A 20,390-nucleotide genomic window follows, 5' to 3' on the forward strand; every position below is an offset into this window, starting at 1 on the left:
GAAGAAGAAGCAAATAGATGTCCTCACAAGGTGAGTGAGAGAGAAGAGAAAGTATGGGCCGAGGAGCACAGGCAAGGAGGACATGATGCGAGCCGGGAAGAAGGAGGACCGCCAATGAGACTCAACAAAGCTCCCCTCTCCTCAGCTGAACACATTTCCTGCTCAATGCGGGAATTCACAGCAGAATTTTCAGCCAGGGAGAGAGGAATGTGGCATTTTGTCTTAAGCTTGCTGTTCTTACCATTGTCTGAGCTAGCCCTGAAGAGACTTGTGGAAAGAACAGCTGTGTGTCCATGGAACAGCTAATCCTTTCGGGGAAAAAAAAAAAAATGTTACATAACATAAATGTGTTTAGCTTGATTCCCTCCTCCCTCATAATTTAAAACATCCTGCAGGAGGCCAAGGTTGGGTGGTGTGTGAATACTAATGAGCAAGTCTTGTGCTATACATCCAGCATCTCAATGCAAGGGAAGAGGGGTCTCACTTCCTGTGTCCTGGAGGCTGAGCCTGTTCCTCGGGGCCTGGTGGGCCTGAACGTGTTCACAGCAGCGCAAATGGACTCAGTGCTTTGAGTCTGAGCAGTTCTGTCCTGGTCAGTTCATAAAGTGTTGCCTGAGTGCACTTGTGTAACACCAGTGAATGTCATCAAAAACCTAAAAACACCCTTTGCAGGCTCAGGTGTAAGCCAGCTGGTGGAACCTCCCATTGTCCCTCAACTACCATTACTGAAGCTGTCTTCAGTGACCTGTCTGATCATCACCTTCTCACCGTTCCTGACCACAGAGGTCAGACTAGGCTGCAAAGATGTCCCTCTTAGCTGGGGGAGGGGGCAAGGACAGGATCATGTGTGGGCCAAGTATGAGAGCTGCTCTGCAGACTTCCTCTTATTATAATGGCTGGTGACAAACATCTTCTACATTTGCCGCATTTGCCTGAGCTCCCTGGGATTGCAGATCTTCATGTCACAGACTCAGGGAAGAATATAGCTCAGAGGTCATCTGGGCCAACTTCCTTGTGGAACCAAAGAGCAAACTGAGATGTCATAAGACTGATCCCGTGTATGCAGTGTCTACCACATGCTTGGCAACATACTCAGTGCTTTCCACGAAATAGTTCTAATCCTCAAAACAACCCTCCTTTTTGGTAGATATTATGACCCTCACTTTACAACAAGAAAACAAGCAAACAAAACATGTGTCCAGAGGGTACAAGGAGAATAACAACAGGCACAGAATTCAACCCCTCCTCTCTTTAACCCAAAGATTACCTATGGTTTCCATGGGTAATAGATCCTTCCTGATAATATTTGTATTATTATGATTATTGTTATTGTTTATAATTAGCAAGTGCTCACTAGGTATCAGATACTGTGTTAAATGTGGTGTGTGTGTCTGAGTGTGTGTATTTACAAATGAGTAAATTGTCATTTTGAAAAATTTGATAATTTGTCCAACGTCACTCATCAATATTTGATATTTGAACCTATGTTTTTTTGATTCCAGTGATTAGAAATGAAATGCTGTGTTTATAACCATGCATAGATGATGTTGAGGTTCACAGTACTCCCGAGGACCTGGTGATTTGGACCGTGTGGTCCTCCATGGCCAGCAACCTGGCAGCCAGCACATAGAATTTATGACAGAGCAGCTAAATGGGAGTATATCCCCAGAGGACAATTTTACACTTGCCTGACGATCCCAAAGTAGTTCACTCTGAACTGGACCAGTGGGCCCCTAAACCACGCCGCCACAGCTATGTATCATGAGCTTTGCTTACTCCATGGTGTTCAAGTAACCACAACCCTTGGGTGGATGAGGAGCAGATCCCAAGAACTGGCTTCCTTTCCACTGTCTTGATTGTTAGCTCTTCTGTGGTGGCCAAAGAACAGACTGCCTCAGCATTTAGATTAGAAAGTGAACATTAGAGCCCTACAATCGCTGGCCGAGGAACACGCAGCCCTGTCAGTTCTGTACTCCATGTTCATCCAGCTTGAGGACAGCTGCTCAGCAAGGGCACCAGAGGGCTCGCTGGACGTCCTGGGCATGAGGAGTGGATACACCAAACCCCAGAGAGAAACAGGACATGGTTTAAAGTAAAGATCCTTGGCCAAAGCTTTTTCAGCAACCTCCCTCCAAAGAGCTGGTTTGAGATAAAAATGGTATCCCACTTGAGAAACCCTTGTGTTGGTCTGGTAAGGGCAAAAGTCCAGACATTCCAGAAGTTGTGGAAGAAAAACTAGATTTTTAGTGACTTGAGGCTTGGGCTTGAATTCTCATTTCAAAAGAATCCAAGATGAAAGAACCCTACCAGCTAATTTTAGAGCAAACAATTTTATCCCCCTCTGATTGACTCAAACAGGGAAGGGGAAATAGAATTGAGAAAAGAATTGAGATCTTTACTTTAAAATCAACGAGGCCCATGAAGCCAGTCCAGGCTATGCATTCATTCTTCAATATTCAGGATAAAACACTCTTATCGTCGGTACTCCAAAGTAATTATGCTGACCCATGTAAAAGCGAAGATACTCCTGGGTGTGCCTGGGCTGGAAATGCCTCTGTTTCTAGATCTCTGTTTCTTCATCTGTACAATTAGAAGGTGTTGGAGAAATCATCCATCTTGGGGAGGAAAGATTTCTGATGGTGACACGGTATCTGCACAAGGCCGGGTAGCTAGTCAGTGGCAGAGACAAGACTGAAACTTTAGTGTTCTGAACCAAATTGCCTTTGCTTTTTTTCTCTAAGCCAAACAGCTTCTATCAATCTTTTTCACAATTCTACAGCAGTATTGGAAGAACATACTTAATTACATTGCAACCATGAAAGTTCAAAGATGGGGATTTCGAAGGAGTTTGCAGATGGAAGCAGTATTTGCCCCAAGCCACAATGTGATGAGGGTGATACCACCTCCCTCAGCACTTGGAAGGGCTGGCTCTGGTAAACGCAGCCACCGCCCCTGGACAGAGAGCCTCAGGCAACCTGTGCAGAAAATGAACCACCAGCAACCGTCCCTCTAACACCTGACACTGTGGTATTGAGGATGGAAAGAAATACAATCCTACCCAGGCCTCCCAGTCTTAACTGCTTTGGATATGAACTCCCTTTATCTCTCCAGAGCCTGGAGTGTAGGGCCTCTGGAGATGACCGAGAAAAAGATGTTTCCAGAGGATTAGACATAGCAACTGGGAGCCAAAGGGGAAGGTGTCTCTTCGTTTGTCTTCCCCCACTTTCCATTATAAAATGGGAGTCTGATTGGTAAACTCTCCATAGAAAAGTCCCTCAGAGTCTCTCCTGATGCATATACATGGTCCTGATTCCCCCAGGTTTACCTTCTGCCTCTTCTCCTTCATGATGGGCCCCCTGCCAAATCAAACGAAATTTTATTCTGTTCCTTAAAGCCATGCTAGTGTATCATGTTCTAAGCTCCTCTCTCTTTCTGGGGAGGTCTTGTTCCCACCTCCTCCCCTGCATCACCACCACGATGCAACCATCCACTTCCACTTGTCACTCCTTCAGGAAAGTCCTGGCTGGCAATGGGGTCAGCGTGTCTCCTCTGATCCCCAGGGCACTCTTGTGCTTACCTCTGGCAGAACTTACAACACTGCATTGTTATAATCCATTTAACTTACTTTCTCCTCAATACACTGTAAGCTCCATGAGCTCAGGAGGCAATGCTTTGTTCAACATTTGCTTCCAGATCTTAGCATAGTTCTTGAGGCCAGATAAGTCCTTGTTAGATGATAAATAAACAATACCTGTCATTCATTGAACGCTTACTATATGACTATCACTTTTTTTAAGGGCTTTAAGGATATTACCATGAATTCTTTCACCAAATTTGCAGAAAATGCCATTATTATCTCCACTTCATAGAGGAGAAAACTTAGGATAGGGGCCTTAAAAAATTTGCCTAAAACTACCTGATTAGAAGAGAGGAAGGAAATGGAAAGCATGAACTTGGCCTGGAAACCCATGTTCTTACCTGCTCTAATGGTTGATTTCCCTCATAAACTCTGACTTCCCCAGGATTTGATGCAAACGGAATTTTGCACAAGAAAGAGTCCCTTTCACCGCCTACGAGCTATCTTGGTGTGAGTAGATGTTTGGGTGAGGGGTGTGGTGGGGCATCTTAGGGATCTTCTCACTGATAGATATGGGCCTGAGATCTCAGCAACCGGCCCTCCCCCTTCAGTGGAGAGCTTCCCCCATTCCAGTCTAATGATTTCTGTGAAGAACAAAATGCTATCAGGGCGGGCCCAGGGCATCCTTTGCCCAGCAGTTCCCAGCAGTTAACAATAACCTCTGTCTCAGTCATGACAGTCCACCCTGAAGATTAGCCCAGGTGCTTTTATGGTATTTGTCAGGGTCATGATTTGGGTCAAATAAGGGTAGAAGTACTTTATAACAAGGGAGAAAATCAGATTATTTAGGCTTCTTTATACGTTGATTTCACTTCCTCAAGGAAATGTGGAAACCTTCTCCCATTCCTTCCTATCTGAGCACTCCTTCCCCATCACCTGGAGGGGACTTCTATGGTAAAGGTGACCTTCTTACAAGCCCAGAAACACAAACTTGACCCAATCATCCCTGAAAAACAACATGCGTGCCAAAAAGAAGTAGAGTTCATGGAAATCAGACAATTCTGGTTAAGTGGATGTGGTAAATTCTGTTTCTGCTATCTCCCCACGCTTCTGGTTCTACATACTTTAGGGGAGTGAGCTAACTCTTTTCAAACTTCATGGCCTGATATTCACCAATTACTGGGTGCCACCCAAACTGTAAGTACTCGAGAACTCACTCATTCAACCCCAATTTCTTGCCAAGGGTGTCAGCCAAGTGGGATGATGGTGCATTTAAATCCTGAGGGACCAAAGCCCAATCACAAATATGATTACAGATCTGTGTCCAAGGATGAATTCCTACTATCAAGCCATGGATTCCAATCTTGATGTTTACCTTGTTCCTTTACTTATGTACTACCTCTGTAGTGTGTAGGTGGGTCAGCTTGGATTGGGTCAGATACCAGGGTACAGACACTTTTTTCACTATTAATATTGCTCCTAGTGTTAAGATAGTTGATATTTTAACAAATATTTTAAGTGGAGACTGAATTGTGAGCAATCATTTACACCTTAACATATGAAAACATATTTGATTAGCTACAAATGAAGGTATGGATAAGTCCCTTTTATTTATTTTTATTTATTTATTATTTTTGTTTTCAAGAAAGAGATGGGGGGGCAGAGGGAAGGGAGAGGGAAAAATCTCAAGCAGACTCCCTGCCAAGCGTGGAGCCCAACAGGGGCTCAATCTCACGATCCTGAGATCATGACCTGAGCCAAAATCAAGAGTCAGACACTTAACTGACTGAGCCATCCAGGCGCCTCCAGATAAGTCCCTTTTAAAAGGAGCGACAAGAAATACCCTGGGTCCATGGGGCGCCTGCGTGGCTCAGTTGGTTAAGCAACTGCCTTCGGCTCAGGTCATGATCCTGGAGTCCCAGGATCGAGTCCCGCATCCGGCTCCCTGCTCAGCAGGGAGTCTGCTTCTCCCTCTGACCCTCCCCCCTCTCATGCTCTCTCTCTCTATCTCATTCTCTCTCTCTCAAATAAATAAATAAAATCTTAAAAAAAAGAAATACCCTGGGTCCTGATGGGGAATTCATAAAGAAAGAAACTTAGCCATCTTTCCTGGACCATCACAGAGAAGTGATGAGGGTGAAACATGTTCACAGGGGGAAAAAGGAAGATGTTGAAGAGATTTATAAAGAAGAGTAAAGAGAAATGTCAAAAATTTGCATCACACGTGGAATCCAACTGTTGTACCTTCAAACCATTCATAAGTTTAATGTGAATAAATGTACTCTATAGAAGTCTGTTACAGACAAGAGAGTCAACAGGCTCGGCAGTTCTCTCATAAATAAAAAAAAAAAAAAAGAAAAAAATTTAAGTCTAGGAAAACAGAAAGAGCTCAGCATGAGGAATATCTTTCTAGGCATCAGATCTGCCCAAAGGTAGACTCCCCTGTCTTGGGAACTGGTGAGTTTCCAGAAGTGTTCATGCAGAGTTTGGATGACCATTTGGTGGAGGTGTTGTACTGGGCATTCCAGCACCAGCCATTCCTTTAGACTAAAATAATGAAGCAAACGAGACCTAACAGATCACTGAGGATTGCATTTAGCTACAAGTAACACAATGCCTGACTAACAATAGCTAGAGAAATAGAAGGTTATTTGTTTACTACTTTAAGAAGTCCAAATTAAGGTGGCTCAGGTGGGTAGATTGGCTCATCAATGCTATCCTGGGCCTGGGAAGTTTCTGTTTTTTAACTCCATTATCATTTACTAATCCTCATGCTCATAATAATGATAAACAATAATGATGATGATGATGATGATGATGATAGTATTATTGACACTTTGTAGTACTAACCATGTGACAAGAATCGTTCTAATTGCTTTCATGTATTTACTCATTGTTACAAGATGGCTGTAACACTACAGACCTCACATCTTTGTTCCAGTAAACAAAAAAGGGTGTGAGTGTGTGTGTGTGTGTTTGTGCGTGTGTTTAAGACTCAAGAGGCAAAAGACCCTTTCTATCAATATAATACAAATATTTCCAGAAGCCCACCCAAAAGAAATCTGCTTGTCCCATTGGACAGAGTGTGTCACATGATGATCCTTAGCTGGAAGGTGGCCAAGGAAATAAGGATCATGAATGGAAGTTGGGTCAGTGAAAGAACTGCACATGAGTTTGCCTTTTCACATCAAAATACCAGTTGATCCTTTCAACGTGCCTATCCACTAGATACCAAGGGAAACTGTAGAAGAGAACGTTTTGAGTAATTAGTCATTTCGGTATTCATTTCCAAAGCTGAGATGTGAGCCCATCTACACTGACCTCAGAAAACATGCTTCTGTGCTTGTCACTACTATACAAGGCTACGTCCCTAGATTGGTTTTAATGTTCCTCTCTCCCTGAAATTTGATAACTGAGATGTGCTAGTCACTTTGAAATAGAAGACAGAGTAGAATTACGCAGTGGCAACCCAGAGTCAGTTTTTTCCTGTAATGACTTTCCATGAATTAGCCGGATCCAATAAAGGTCTAATAAGGTGAATGCTCAATGCCGCTTAACCAAGCATAAGGTCAGACTGGCACCAGAATTAGGAGTACTGTTCCTGCCACTGCTGAGCAAGGCACAGATTCTTTGGATGGAAAGTCATCCTCTGGAAATAGGTTAGAGCTTTTCAACAAGGCCTTGCACGTATCAGGTCACAAGAGTATCAGTCATGCAGCCCAGGATTAATGTCACCTGTAGCAGTTCAGTGACCTGATGGGGATGCTCTTTCCTTGGGTGTTGCATCTGACCTCCCACGAGTGACGTAAGCACTGGGAAAATCCTGATCACTGTAAGATGGAGACATTTCTTTTTTGGCAGAAGCAAAGCTATCAGCTGGGCCATTCCTGCAAGATTTGTAGGTTAAAAGGCTTGAAAGGAGACTTTGATGCCTCTGCCTAAAATATCTGCTGTTGCCCTACAACCACTTCTGCCCGTGGGGAGGCAGCAGAGCACAGACAGAAGCGCAGGCTGACTTGGATATGGATTCCAGTCTTCCAACCCCCGCACCCCAGCTGCGCTTCCTAAACTCTCTGAATTCATGGGGTTATTTTGAGAATTAAATAAGGTAGTATCTTGAAAGCACTCGGCAAGGTGGTCAGCTGGCATAAAGGGAAGAATCAATACATGTTGGCTGCCATTCATTATTATCACTGTTCTCATTGTCGTCAGGGGTTACATTCTTATTTTTCAGAGTAGGTCTTGAGGCTCTTACCATTTAGAGGGCAAAACCCTGGAAAGACTGCCGGATATTTCCAAGGTGAACTTGAGGTCTATGGCTATGGATTGCAGAAATGAGACATGTACACCAGTACTTCAGTAATTGAAAATTGAAGCTGGAAGTTTGTTTGTGGACCTCGGAATAGGCTGCTAGACCTACTTGTCCAGAATCTAAAAGGTCTTTAAAAAATAATCATCTTTGTACTAAAATGACCCGTTGGTGGGAGAAACACTCTGGACCAGGTGCTAGGTTCTCAAAAATCAACCCCTGGGTCTGACCTGTTTCTTCCTTGGAAAAAGCTCCTGCCTTTACTGAAATGAATTAACAGTATCGACTATGAACATTTTTGAACACTTAGACAGTGACTCTATGCTCTGCTGACATCCTAAATCTGCATGTGTTATAGTGCATGCAAGCCTCACAGTTCCTTGAGGTAGTTCTATTATCTTCCTTCTGATAAAGTTAAAGAAACTGAGGCAGACCGAGTTGGACAGCTGGGCCAAGAGTACAAAGCCCATAAAGGGCAAAGCTAGGCTCTGGACTCAGCTAGGAAAGTTGTAATGTAGTATCTCTCTCTGCTCTGGTGCGTTCTGGAGGGAGGAGGAGAAACAGACCACCATGGGGTGCCCCTGCCCATCACTCCTTTCTTTACTCATTTCTCTCCAGCCATGTTGGCCTCTCATCCTTTTGTGGGACACGTCAAGCTTATTCCCACCACTGGGTCTTTGCATTTCCTGTTTTCTCTAGCCTAGAATGAATCCAGGGGTCCCTCAGAGGAGAGAACGACTCCTGAGAGGCTATCATTTGTCACAGGATCCAAACTTTAAAAATATAACAAAACAAAAACAAAATCCTTGTGGGCAGTAGTATAATGTGCTTGTTTTTAAATTGGAATAAAGTTTTCCAGTTCTCAACCACCCCCACCACCACCATCTCCCAAAGAAAACTAAAAAAATCATCCATCAGCATCCTTTAGATTATCCATTCATCTTGGTTTGCCCAGGACACTCCCAGTTTATGCTTGTTTCCCTTGTAATTATTAAGAGCAACCTCCCTCACTTTCAAACAGGTCTCAATTTAGAAAATAAATTTTATATGGTCACTCTGCTTCTTGTGGGAATTTTTATCCCCGGTATCATGTTCCAAAGCAGGGTGTCTCACTTAGTTTCAATCCTTCCCAGACAGCAGGCAGGGAAAAAGAATGTACCTATTTGTATTTAAGCCTGTGTTTTCAAAAGTTTCGTGGGCTCTACCCTTAAGTGGTTAAAAAACCTTCTCAGCTCTGACACCTCTCCACTCACCCCGTCCCCCATCAGTTACTCTTAGCTCTTCTATCAGTTTCTACCTCCACCCTGAAGGTGATAATAGTAGACTCACTTTTACAAGATTATTTTATACATTTCCCCTTTTGTGCATATATTTATTGTTTTCATATAGAGAAAAAAGGTTAAGGGCTAGGTTTTCTTACTTCTTTTTATTGCTTATGGTGTCTAACATAAGGCTATGCACAAACTAGAGGCACTAGAAACATTGATAGAAAAGACACAACACAGGAAGGAGAGAAAGAGTTGGATGAAATGTGGAAACAGGGAAGGAAGAAAGTAAGGAAGGAAGGAAGGAAAGGGGAGGGAAGTCAAGTTCAATACATATTTCCTGCAACACCAAGATGAAAGGGAGACCAGCTGGCCCCGTATAGCAATACCTTATCTTCATTCAGTGCAACAGACGCGTTCCTCCCTTGGCCATTCTCTCTGCTTCTGTGAACAACATGCATTTCTAGACTGAAGAGTTGCAGCCAGGCTGGACTGTAATTGGATTCATCTCATATTAGCTATTTAAAGGAAGCAATGTGCCTTTCTATTTGGACAGTCTTAGAAGCCCCCCAAATAAATAAAGGATGAAAGGAAATTTGTTTAAAAATAAGGAGTGCTTTCACCAGGGACTGCTTTCTTCAAGAGCATTAAGTTTCTTCACAAACAACTACAACACAGAGGTTCTTTTATAAACCAACAGCCCTATTACTGCCTGAGTCTGTGCCTTCTCTTGACTGATACAACAGAAATTAAAGATTTTCCATCTCTTCATAAGTTTGATTTGCAAATAGGATGAGTGCTTATCAGAAGAAAAATATTGCTTCTGTTATGGTCTCAAGTAGAGCATCTTTAAGTTTTTGTTTTTTTAAACATCCTTTCTCAAATATTGATGCTTTATATTTATTACACGGTTGTATATTAAACTGGCAAAACATAAAATTTTATCATTTAAATATATTTCTCTATGCTATATAAAAAGTGAAGTAAGATTTAAGGAAGTACAATCACTTAAATGTGATTATCTATTTTTTTTTACCCTTCAACCATAAATGAAATCACTTCTTCATTTAACTCTGATTGTACTTAACCGTTCATGCATACATGAATTGCATTTATTACTTACTGAGTGATTAGCATATGCAATGGTAGTATATAAGAGTTGCAAAAGTAAATAAGACAAAATTCAAAACTCTTTCATGATTAAAACATCAAATAAACAAGAATTGGAGGGTACTTCCTCAATCTGATAAAGGGCAGTGATAAGAAGTTCACCATTAATAATACATGCAGTGGTGAAAGAATAGATTCTTTCCCTTGAAGAAGACAAGGAAATTTTCTCTTACCACTTCTATTCAACAGTGTGCTATAGGTTCTCATTAGGGCAATTAGGCAAGAAAATGAAATAAAGGGCATCCAGACTAGAAAGGAAGAAATAAAACTATCTCTATTTGCAGATGACATCTTGTATATAAAAAATCCCAAGACATCCAGTCAAAAATTATAACAACAAATAAATGAGTTCAGAAAGTTTTCAAGATATAAGATCAATATACAAATGTCAATTGCATTTTTATATACTTGTTATAAATTATCCAAAAATGGTATAAGCAAAAAAAATCCATTTATAATAGCATCAAAAAGAATCAAATACATAGAAATAAATTTAACAAAATGAGTGCAAAACTCATACTCTAAAAGCTACAAAACATTGTTGAAAGATTATAGAAACCCTAAATAGTTGGAAAGACATCCTATGTTTATGAATGGAAAAATTAATATCATTAAGATGGCAATACTGTCCAAATTGATTTATAGATTCAATGCAATCACTATTAAAATCCTAGCTGATTTCTTTGTCTTTTGATTGGGTTGATTCTCAAATTCATATGGAATTGCCAGGGGCCCAGAATAGCCACAATAGCCCAGAAAAAGAAGAACAAACTAGTGAGACCCACGCTTCCTGATTTCAAAACTTACTACAAAACAATGGTAATCAAGACAGTGTGGTACTGGCACAAGTAAAGACATTTAGCTCAACGGAATAGAATTGAGAGTCAAAAATAAATCCATGTGTCTATGGTCAATTGATTTTCAGCAAGTGCTCCAAGACTGTCCATGGGTAAAGAACAGTCTTGTCAACAGATGGTTCTGGGACAATGGGATAGGCATACGCAAAATGAATTTGGACCTCTACTTCACACCCTATACAAAAATCAACTCAAAATGTATGAAACCTAAATATAAGATCTTAACCTATATAAGTCGTAGAAGAAAACATAGGCTTAAATCTTCATGACCCTAGGTTACACAATGAGTTCTTAGATATGACTTCAAAAGTACAAACAACAAAAGAAGAAATAAATAAGTTGAACATCATCAACAACCTAAGCGGAGATGAATCGTGCTGACGCCCCATGAGTAAGTGTGGAAGCTGACCTTTCCTTAGTCAACTTGACCATACCTGTAGCCACAGCCGATGCCCTCCCTGTAGCCATTGGCACAGACATTTAAAATAGAAAATTAAAAATAAAATTAAAAAAATAAAATAAAATAAAAAATTGTATGTATTAGAAGCACATCATTAAAAAAAAACACAACAACAAAAATGCCTTTTTACTTATAAAGTAATTTAAACGAGAATATAGAATGATTTGAAAACAAATCTAAGTCATAATCTCAGGACACTTAGTTCATCCTTTTCCTCTCTTCCCCCTTTGTAAGATACTTGGCCAAACTTCCTAACCTCTGACGCAGAGCACGCAGCAGGCTTCTGCTCACGTCGTAAATGCAGCACTCTGCTTCAAGTACCAGGCACTGACTCTCTGCCAGACCCTCACCATTCTGTGAAACTAAGCTCAAACCACAAACAGAATGGCTCACATAGTAGACAGCATATCGCATTGATGTTAGACATGGACCTGCCAGGTCAGATCCCAGGTTTGGACAGCTATTTCACATCTGGAAAAATCATCTCTTTTCCAGCCCAACTGTATAACCCTAGCTATAATACATATTTATGTGTACACACACATATGTGTGTATGTCGATATGTCATATTAATCATGACTTTTTAGTCTGTGTTTTTGACATCTTGGGGCCTTGCTGACCTTGGAGGACTTGCTCACTCAGGGCTAGATACTTTCTAAAGACAGCAAACCCCTGGCTTATGAGTTCACCTTTCAGTCCAGAGCCCATACCCCCAAATATCTCCTTTAACTAGCTCTCTCACTCCAGGCCGCTATCTACTGACCATCATCACCCTAGGACAACTAAGGACAGCCCCTACACCCCTAAGCCAGCTGAAATGACTCAAACTAGCCAATCCTAAACCTGCTTACCTTGTCTCACCCACCCATTCCTTCTTGCAGAAACCACAACAAAGGTCTTTGTCACAATCTCCCCTCTCCCTCTGCCTCCTGACTGACCTCAATTCTTCAGTCCTCCTGCCCTCCACTTGCCATGGTGTGGCATGACCCCTCCTCTTGAGATCTGTGAGTAACAAACTGTCTATTCAATGGCAGTTGTCTCCTGACAGGTTGGCTTTGCCATACCTAAAACATATACTTTATTTTTTAAAAAAGATTTATTTATTTATGTGAGAGACAGAGAGAGAGAAAGAGAGTGCACGTGGGGGGAAGGTCAGAGGGAGAGGGAGAGGAATCCTCAAGCAGACTCACTACTGAGTACAGAGCCTGATGTGGGGCTCGATCTCAGGGCCCTGAGATCATGACCTGAGCCAAAATCAAGAGTCAGACACTTAACCTACTGAACTACTCAGGCACCACAAAAACATATACTTTAAAACACATGTGTGTACACAAACACATATATGTATATACATATATACATATATAAAAGGCTAACTAAAGAGTTAGCTTGAAAATCATTGTATCCAGCAATACATAAACCTGGTTTCAAATCCCCCTTTTATTAGTTTTGGTTGAGTTCCCTTTGGTTTTGGTCTCTTATCTTTGTAAATACAGGATAATAAAAACTTGCAGGTAATTTTAACAATTAGATAGTGTGTGTATGTGTGTGTATGTTGAGAGGAGAGAGTCCTACTAAAGGCGAGATTCACAAAAGTCAGTGCATAAAGGAGAGAAGCCTGCATTATCAATACTACTCTTGGAAATCCCTTAGGAAGCTTTATAAAATTTCCATGTGCCATTTTCAATCAGCTCAACATAGCAAATTTTTCCACCAACATTAAAAACTTGTTTCTATGTTCTATACCAGATGAAATTTTGTCTTGTAGGAATATTAATAAAACAACAAGAAAAACCTTTGGGGATAGTGAGTATCCCCAAAACTACTGAACATTCTTACATGGTGAATTTGATGTTATATGAAGTATATTGCAACAAAAATGCTATAAACAGTGAATAAAGTTAAAGAAGTGTAAAGATGAGGGCGCCTGGGTGGCTCAGTTGGTTAAGCGACTGCCTTCGGCTCAGGTCATGATCCTGGAGTCCCGGGATCGAGTCCCGTATCGGGCTCCCTGCTCAGCAGGGAGTCTGCTTCTCCCTCTGACCCTCCCCCCTCTCATGTGCTCTCTCTCTCTCTCTCAAATAAATAAATAAAATCTTTAAAAAAAAAAAAAGTGTAAAGATGAGCCACAGAATGGGAAGGAAACCTTTCCAAAGCACCTATCAGATACACAATGGGTATCCAAAATGTACCAGAAAAAAAACCCAAAACCCCCAAAACCTCTTAAAAGTCAACAACAAGAAAATAGATGAGCCAACTGAAAAAAAAAAAAAAAAGAGCAAAAGATGTGGACAGACACCTCATTGAAGAAGACATGCAGATGGTGAATAAACATATGAAAAGACACTCAACATCATATGTCATTAGGGAATTTCAAATTAAAACAACAATGAGATACCACTATACATCTATTAGAATGGCTAAAATTCAAAACAGTGACACCGCTGAATGCTGGCCAAAATGCGGGACAACAGAAACTCTAATTCATTGCTGGTGGGAATGAAAAAAGGCACAGCCACTTTGAAAAAGAGTTTGCAGCTTCCTACAAATATAAACATACTTTTACTGTATAAATCCAATAGCCACACTCCTCAGTATATACCCTGGTGAGCTGAAAACCTACGTTCATACCAAAACCTTTATAAGAATGCTTGTAACAGCTTTAACTAAGATGTTTTTCAATAAGTGACTGTGTAAAAAAAAAAAAACTGTCGTACATGCATACAGTTAAAGATTATTCAGTGATAAAAAGAAATAAGCTACCAAGCCATGAAAAGGTATGGAAGAATCTTAAGTGAATATTTCTAAGTGAAGGAAGCCAATCTGCAAAGGCTACATACCATATAATGCCAACTATATGTCATTCGAGAAAAAGCAAAGTTAGGGAGATAGTACAAAACTCAGGGGCTGCTAGAAGTTCAGGAGGAGAGAGGGAGGGACAAACAGGTGGAGCACAAGGATTTTTGGGGCATTAGAACTATTCTATCACTGCTATTTAACACCAAGAAGATAAATGACAATATATATATATACCTAAGCCTATCATTTTCAAACTACAGAAAATCAAAAGTAAATAAAAATTCTTGAAAGAAGCCAGAAAGAAAAAAAAAAATTCTTTTCTTACAGAGGAATAACATCCAACTTCTTCTCAGAAACCATGTAAGCAAGAGAATGCAGTGAAATATTTTTTTATTTTTATTTTTTAAAAGATTTTATTTATTTATTTGACAGAGAGAGAGAGAGTAAGCGAGCCAGAGAGCACAAGCCAGGGGAACAGCAGACGGAGTGGGAGAAGCAGGCTCCCCCCTGAGCAGGGAGCCCAACACGAGGCTCAATCCCAGGACCCTGGGATCATGACCTGAACCAACGGCAGACACATAACCGACTGAGCCACCCAGGCACCCCTGGAGTGAAATATTGAAAATGTGGAAAGAAAAAAACCCACCAACCTAGAATTCTGTATCTTGTAAAATTATCTTTCAAAAGTGAAGGAGAAATAAAAACTTTCTTAGACAAACAGATATTGAGGGAATTTTTTTGCCATTAGACTTGCCTTGGAAGAAATGTTAACAGAAGTTCCTTAGAGGGAAGGAAAATGATATAGGTCACACACTTGGATCTGCATGAAGGACATCAAAGAAGGAATAAGTGGAGGGCGCCTGGGTGGCTCAGATGGTTAAGCGTCTGCCTTCGGCTCAGGTCATGATCTCAGGGTCCTGGGATCGAGTCCCACATCGGGCTCCCTGCTCCTTGGGAGCCTGCTTCTCCCTCTGCTTCTCTCTCTCTGTCTCTAATGAATAAATAAATAAAATCTTTAAAAAAAAAAAAAAAAAAAAAAAAAAAAAAAACAAAGAAGGAATAAGTGGAGATAAAATAAAAGCTTTTATTTTTCTTATTCTTAACTGATCTAACAGATAACAGATTGATTAAAATAATTATGCAATTTATTCATGCTTATGTATATATAAGTGTATGTGCATATATACATGTATAATGAGATGAATTATATGTAAATGAAGTGAATGACAGTAAAAAGTAATGGAATCTACAAGATAAACCAATAGACTTAAGAGTTCAACAAAGATGCCTATACAATATTACCCTACAAACATCAATGTTATTTTTATTTTTTATACAAGAAATAACTAGCTAAAAATGTTTGAAAATAAGATATTCTATAATGCCCAACAGTAATGAACTATCTAGGAATTAACCAGAATAATAAGATCCCTATAGACAACATGTTAACACTCTAATAAAGGACGCAGACAATGATTTGAATAAGTGGAGATTTTCAATGTTTTTAGATAAGATAATGCCAATTTAAATGCATCAATTCTCCTCAAGCTAATATATAAATTTAAGGCAAGACCACTAAAAGTTCAGGTTGAATGACTTTTATACACTTGGTTAACTTAAAATTTATATAGACTAAAAATAGCTAAGGTAACCTTAAAGACAGTAGAGGGAGGAAACTTATCTTTACCACAAAATAAGACAGGCAGTAAGATGATAGTAATCAAAATAGTGTTTTATTGGTGTGATAACAGGCAAATTTACTAATGGAAGATAATAAATAGCCCTGAGACAGATTCATTAGTATGTAAGATCTAAATATATGATAAAGTTGGCACAAGTAATTAATGGGAACAGTAGATGGTATGAGTTCGTTTTATCATGAAAAATGAATCTAGATCCCTATCTAACATCACAAAAAAAATTGTGACCTCTAGAATGATTAGAGACATAAGTGTAATTGACATAAAACTGTCCAATTGCAGTTTTCCCCCTATGTTTAAAATCAATAAGGAATTGATATGTAGAATATAAATCAATCTCCTGCCAGTCAAAAAAAAAATAAAAAACCTCCTCCCCTCTGTAAAAAATAGGCAGAAGGTACAAACAGGCAAGTTACAAAAAGCAATAAGAGCAAACAAGTACATGACCAGAGGAAATCAGTCGTAAACAGAGATGTGCACATTAAAACAGGAAGAGATAGCTCTGTGCACTCACTAGACTAGCTAATTATAGCTTTCTAGACCAAATTATTTCTCCATCTTCCAGAGGAAGAGAGTTCTCTTTATTAAAGTCCATCAATTAATAAACTGCATTTTAAGCAGAGCTCAGAGTAAGTTTTTCAGAAATTTATTATAAGATCAATTCCATTTTCTAAAGAAGTTTTCCTTCATTAAATAGTTATTAAAGTCTCTATCAAAGGGCTTCGGTATAGCCATTGGGACTGGTAACAAGTGCTATCACTCAACTCATCATAATGATGCCCCAAACCCTGCTATTTGCATGCACTTCACGCAACTAGTTCAGGTTCGGTTAAGTGAATTCCATCAGGTCTTCTTTATTTCCAGCCATGTGTCAGCCGCCATGAGTTGTAACTACTGAAGTTTCATATCATAAAGGATAGGAGAAAGAGTTTCTTGAAATCATTCCATTCAATTATTTAATTAATTATTCACTTATTCCTCATTACTTCATTAAATATTCATTGGGGTCCATTACTCTTAGGTAGTGGTTTAAATTCTAAGAGTTCAGTAACAAAGACAGAAATAGTGCCTGACTTCTGGAAGCTTATACTCTGACATGATTCAAGACTCGGCTCCACACATCCAAGCTGTGTGTTCATTGGAACGTCACTTCACCCATTTGGACCTGGAGCTTTTCCTCTGCGTAACTGGAATAAAAAGTCCCACCTCAAATGGTGGCTGGGGAGACCTAAACCACGCTGTGTACACACAGTGTTTATTCCCAAACCAGAGTTTTTCTGAATGTCAACTATCTTCTCTTTAATCTTTACATTATCTGTAGGCAAAATGGACAAAAAAGAGTGTTCTTTTATTTTGCCTTAGCGTAGTTTTAAAATGCTCCTATTTCTTTTGTGGAACTTGTGTATTCATGGCTGCTTTGAGGGAATATACTTTTTTATGATCTCAAACCTTAACTTCAATGCATATCATATTCCTTAAGATACTTCTTTATAAGTAGCCTGAAGAGTACAGGATTGTTCAACAAAAGAATTCCACTTTATTTCAAAATTTTTATAAAAAGATTTTATTTATTTATTTGAGAGAGAGAATGAGATAGAGAGAGCATGAGAGGGGGCAGGGTCAGAGGGAGAAGCAGACTTCCTGCTGAGCACGGAGCCCGATGCGGGATTGGATCCCGGAACTCCAGGATCATGACCTGAGCCGAAGGCAGTTGCCCAACCAACTGAGCCACCCAGGTGCCCTCCACTTTATTTCAACAATCTCATTATCACTGATAGGATATTTTGTCACACACACACACACACACACACACACACACGGCATTGCAAAACCCATAAATCTAAGAATGATTCTTAGCAATGTGTGTCTGAGATGTGTAGCCTCTGTTGGAAAGAAGAACTCCAGGCATTTATTTGGCTGCCAACAGAGGGAAGAATGAATGTGAACATTGACCAGTCTACTGGACTCCTCTATAGGCCAGTGGTCTTTTGGTGAATACCACAAAAGGAACGCATAGGTGATTAAACACTAGGCTTCACACACATATGCTCCTGAGCTATTCTAGTGCGATTATTTTCCCAGAAGCCTGTTTTGAATCACCTCTTCCATTTTATAGGTGATATTTCCTTCAGTTGGATGCAGCAACTCCTGTCCCCTCAGGCAAAGGTTGGGTATTCAGATGACTCTAGGTAGAGAAGAAAGCCAAGTTGTTATTGAACACACCACTTTTAATGGGGGAACACCTTGGAAGGTATTCCTGCAGATTACTTTCAGAGAGTAGGAAGAACTTGGTCCATTAACAGAGGCCAAGGAAAGTTGAAGAGACTGAGGGAGATAAATCTAAAGCATCTGGTTATAGAGGAGGTGTCCTGATGAAGTTAGAAACAGTGAAGTGTTTATAAGGAGTGACAGAACTGATTCACAGATGATGTGACAATTATGCTTTAACCCACTAAACTACTTTATTTAGTCGTTGGATATATGTATTCAAACAATCAGCGGGGTCTTCCTTGCGTTTGGTCGGCTGACTTCAGTTCTGTAAATAGTTTTTCAGACCTGGCTCATTTACAAATGTACAGAAACATCTGCGGTCTGTGTAACTACAAAGAGAAGTATAATTCTGGGGCAATAAAAAGTTGACACTCCTTTTGAACATTGATTTTTAAAAGATAACTCCAAGAAAAGATGGCGCAAGAGTACTAATATGTGATGTTCCTTTTTAAATCATGTCAAAGATGTTTAATTTTGGGTTTAGCACTCTGTAATGTATGGAGTAAAGACCATTTTGCTTATGTTTTGAAATGCTTTTGTTTTTCACATCACATAAATGTTTACATAGCAAAGTTTGTCTTTTTTTGTTTATTTTTAAATTAGATTTTAAGTGTAGAGAGCTGAGCTAATCATCCTAAGCACAATGGCATTATCTATCCCTTCAGGTGACACTGTAGTTTGAGTCCCATTTCCCCAATTCTGGGGTGCTGAGCCCCATTCTGTAGTCCATAGATGCCCAACATACAGGGTTCAATATATGCCCTGGAATATGTTCTCTTACAATATCCTATGTTGTTTTATTTATGTGTGTTTTAATTCATATAAATGATATTATGTTGTAATTCATCTTTTTTTTTTCTAACTTAGTATTCCCTGGGGGTGTTCCATCCATGTGGTTGTGGACATCTAGTTTGTGTTTCTTATTGATGCCTATAGTTTTTCTGAGTTGGGCATCTATCACTTATTTATTTCCTTAGGGACTGACCTTGGTTAACTTTAGTTCCCTGCTACCAAAAATAACACTCAGAAAAATAAGCTTGTATATGGTCCCTTATGAACATTTGCAAGAATTGTTCTGGAATATATATATAGGATTAGGTTGGTTGGATCACAGGGAAAAGAAATAATTATTTTGGCTAAATGTTGACTAATTGTTTCTGGAATGGTCATTCCAGTTTATTCTTCATCAATAGTACATAAAAATTCCTGCCCTCTCAAAGCCTTGACAATGATGGATAATCTCAACATTTCCATTTTTTGCCATTTGAGTGGGTGTTAAGTAGAATCTCGCTGTTATAACATTCAGTCTTGCTATTTCTAATGAGCTCAAGCATAGTTTTGTATACTTTTCAGACAATTGATCTTCGATGTCTGTACATTGCCTGCTTTAGCCTGTTAATTTGGAATTAAAGTATATTTAGAAATGAATCCCTTCTCAATTTAAATATTAAAAATATCTTCTCCCAATGTGTCACTTATTTGGTAACATTATCCAGGATATCTTTCTCAAATAGAGATCCATAAGTGTATGTAATCATTCCACTTTATGGTTTGAGCATTGGAATCTTGTTTGATTGTATTTTCACCCTTTTAAAAAAATTTAAATTCAATTAGCCAACATATAGTACATCATTAGTTTCAGATGTATATTTTCACCCTTTTTAAGTCATTAGGATATTCTCATAGAAGGTCTTGTATTAGATATAGGGTTCTACATTTATGTGATTATAGCCATTACTTAGAAACATTCATAATTTTCCAGCTGCTGTTGTAAGCATTTTATATGTCCTAGCATAGTTAAATATCCAAATACCTCCAAATAAATGACAGGGCTGTTGTTATCCTTATTTTACAGGAGGAAATTGAAGCATCAGAAAATTAAATAACTTGCCCCAAATTATACAGCCTGGAAGTGAAAGATTCTAGATTTGAACCCATGCTGTCTGTGCTCCACAACCTATATGCTCTATTTCATTTTCTTA

Source organism: Halichoerus grypus, chromosome 5 (assembly GCF_964656455.1).
Source record: "Halichoerus grypus chromosome 5, mHalGry1.hap1.1, whole genome shotgun sequence".
NCBI classification, from domain to species: Eukaryota; Metazoa; Chordata; class Mammalia; order Carnivora; family Phocidae; genus Halichoerus; species Halichoerus grypus.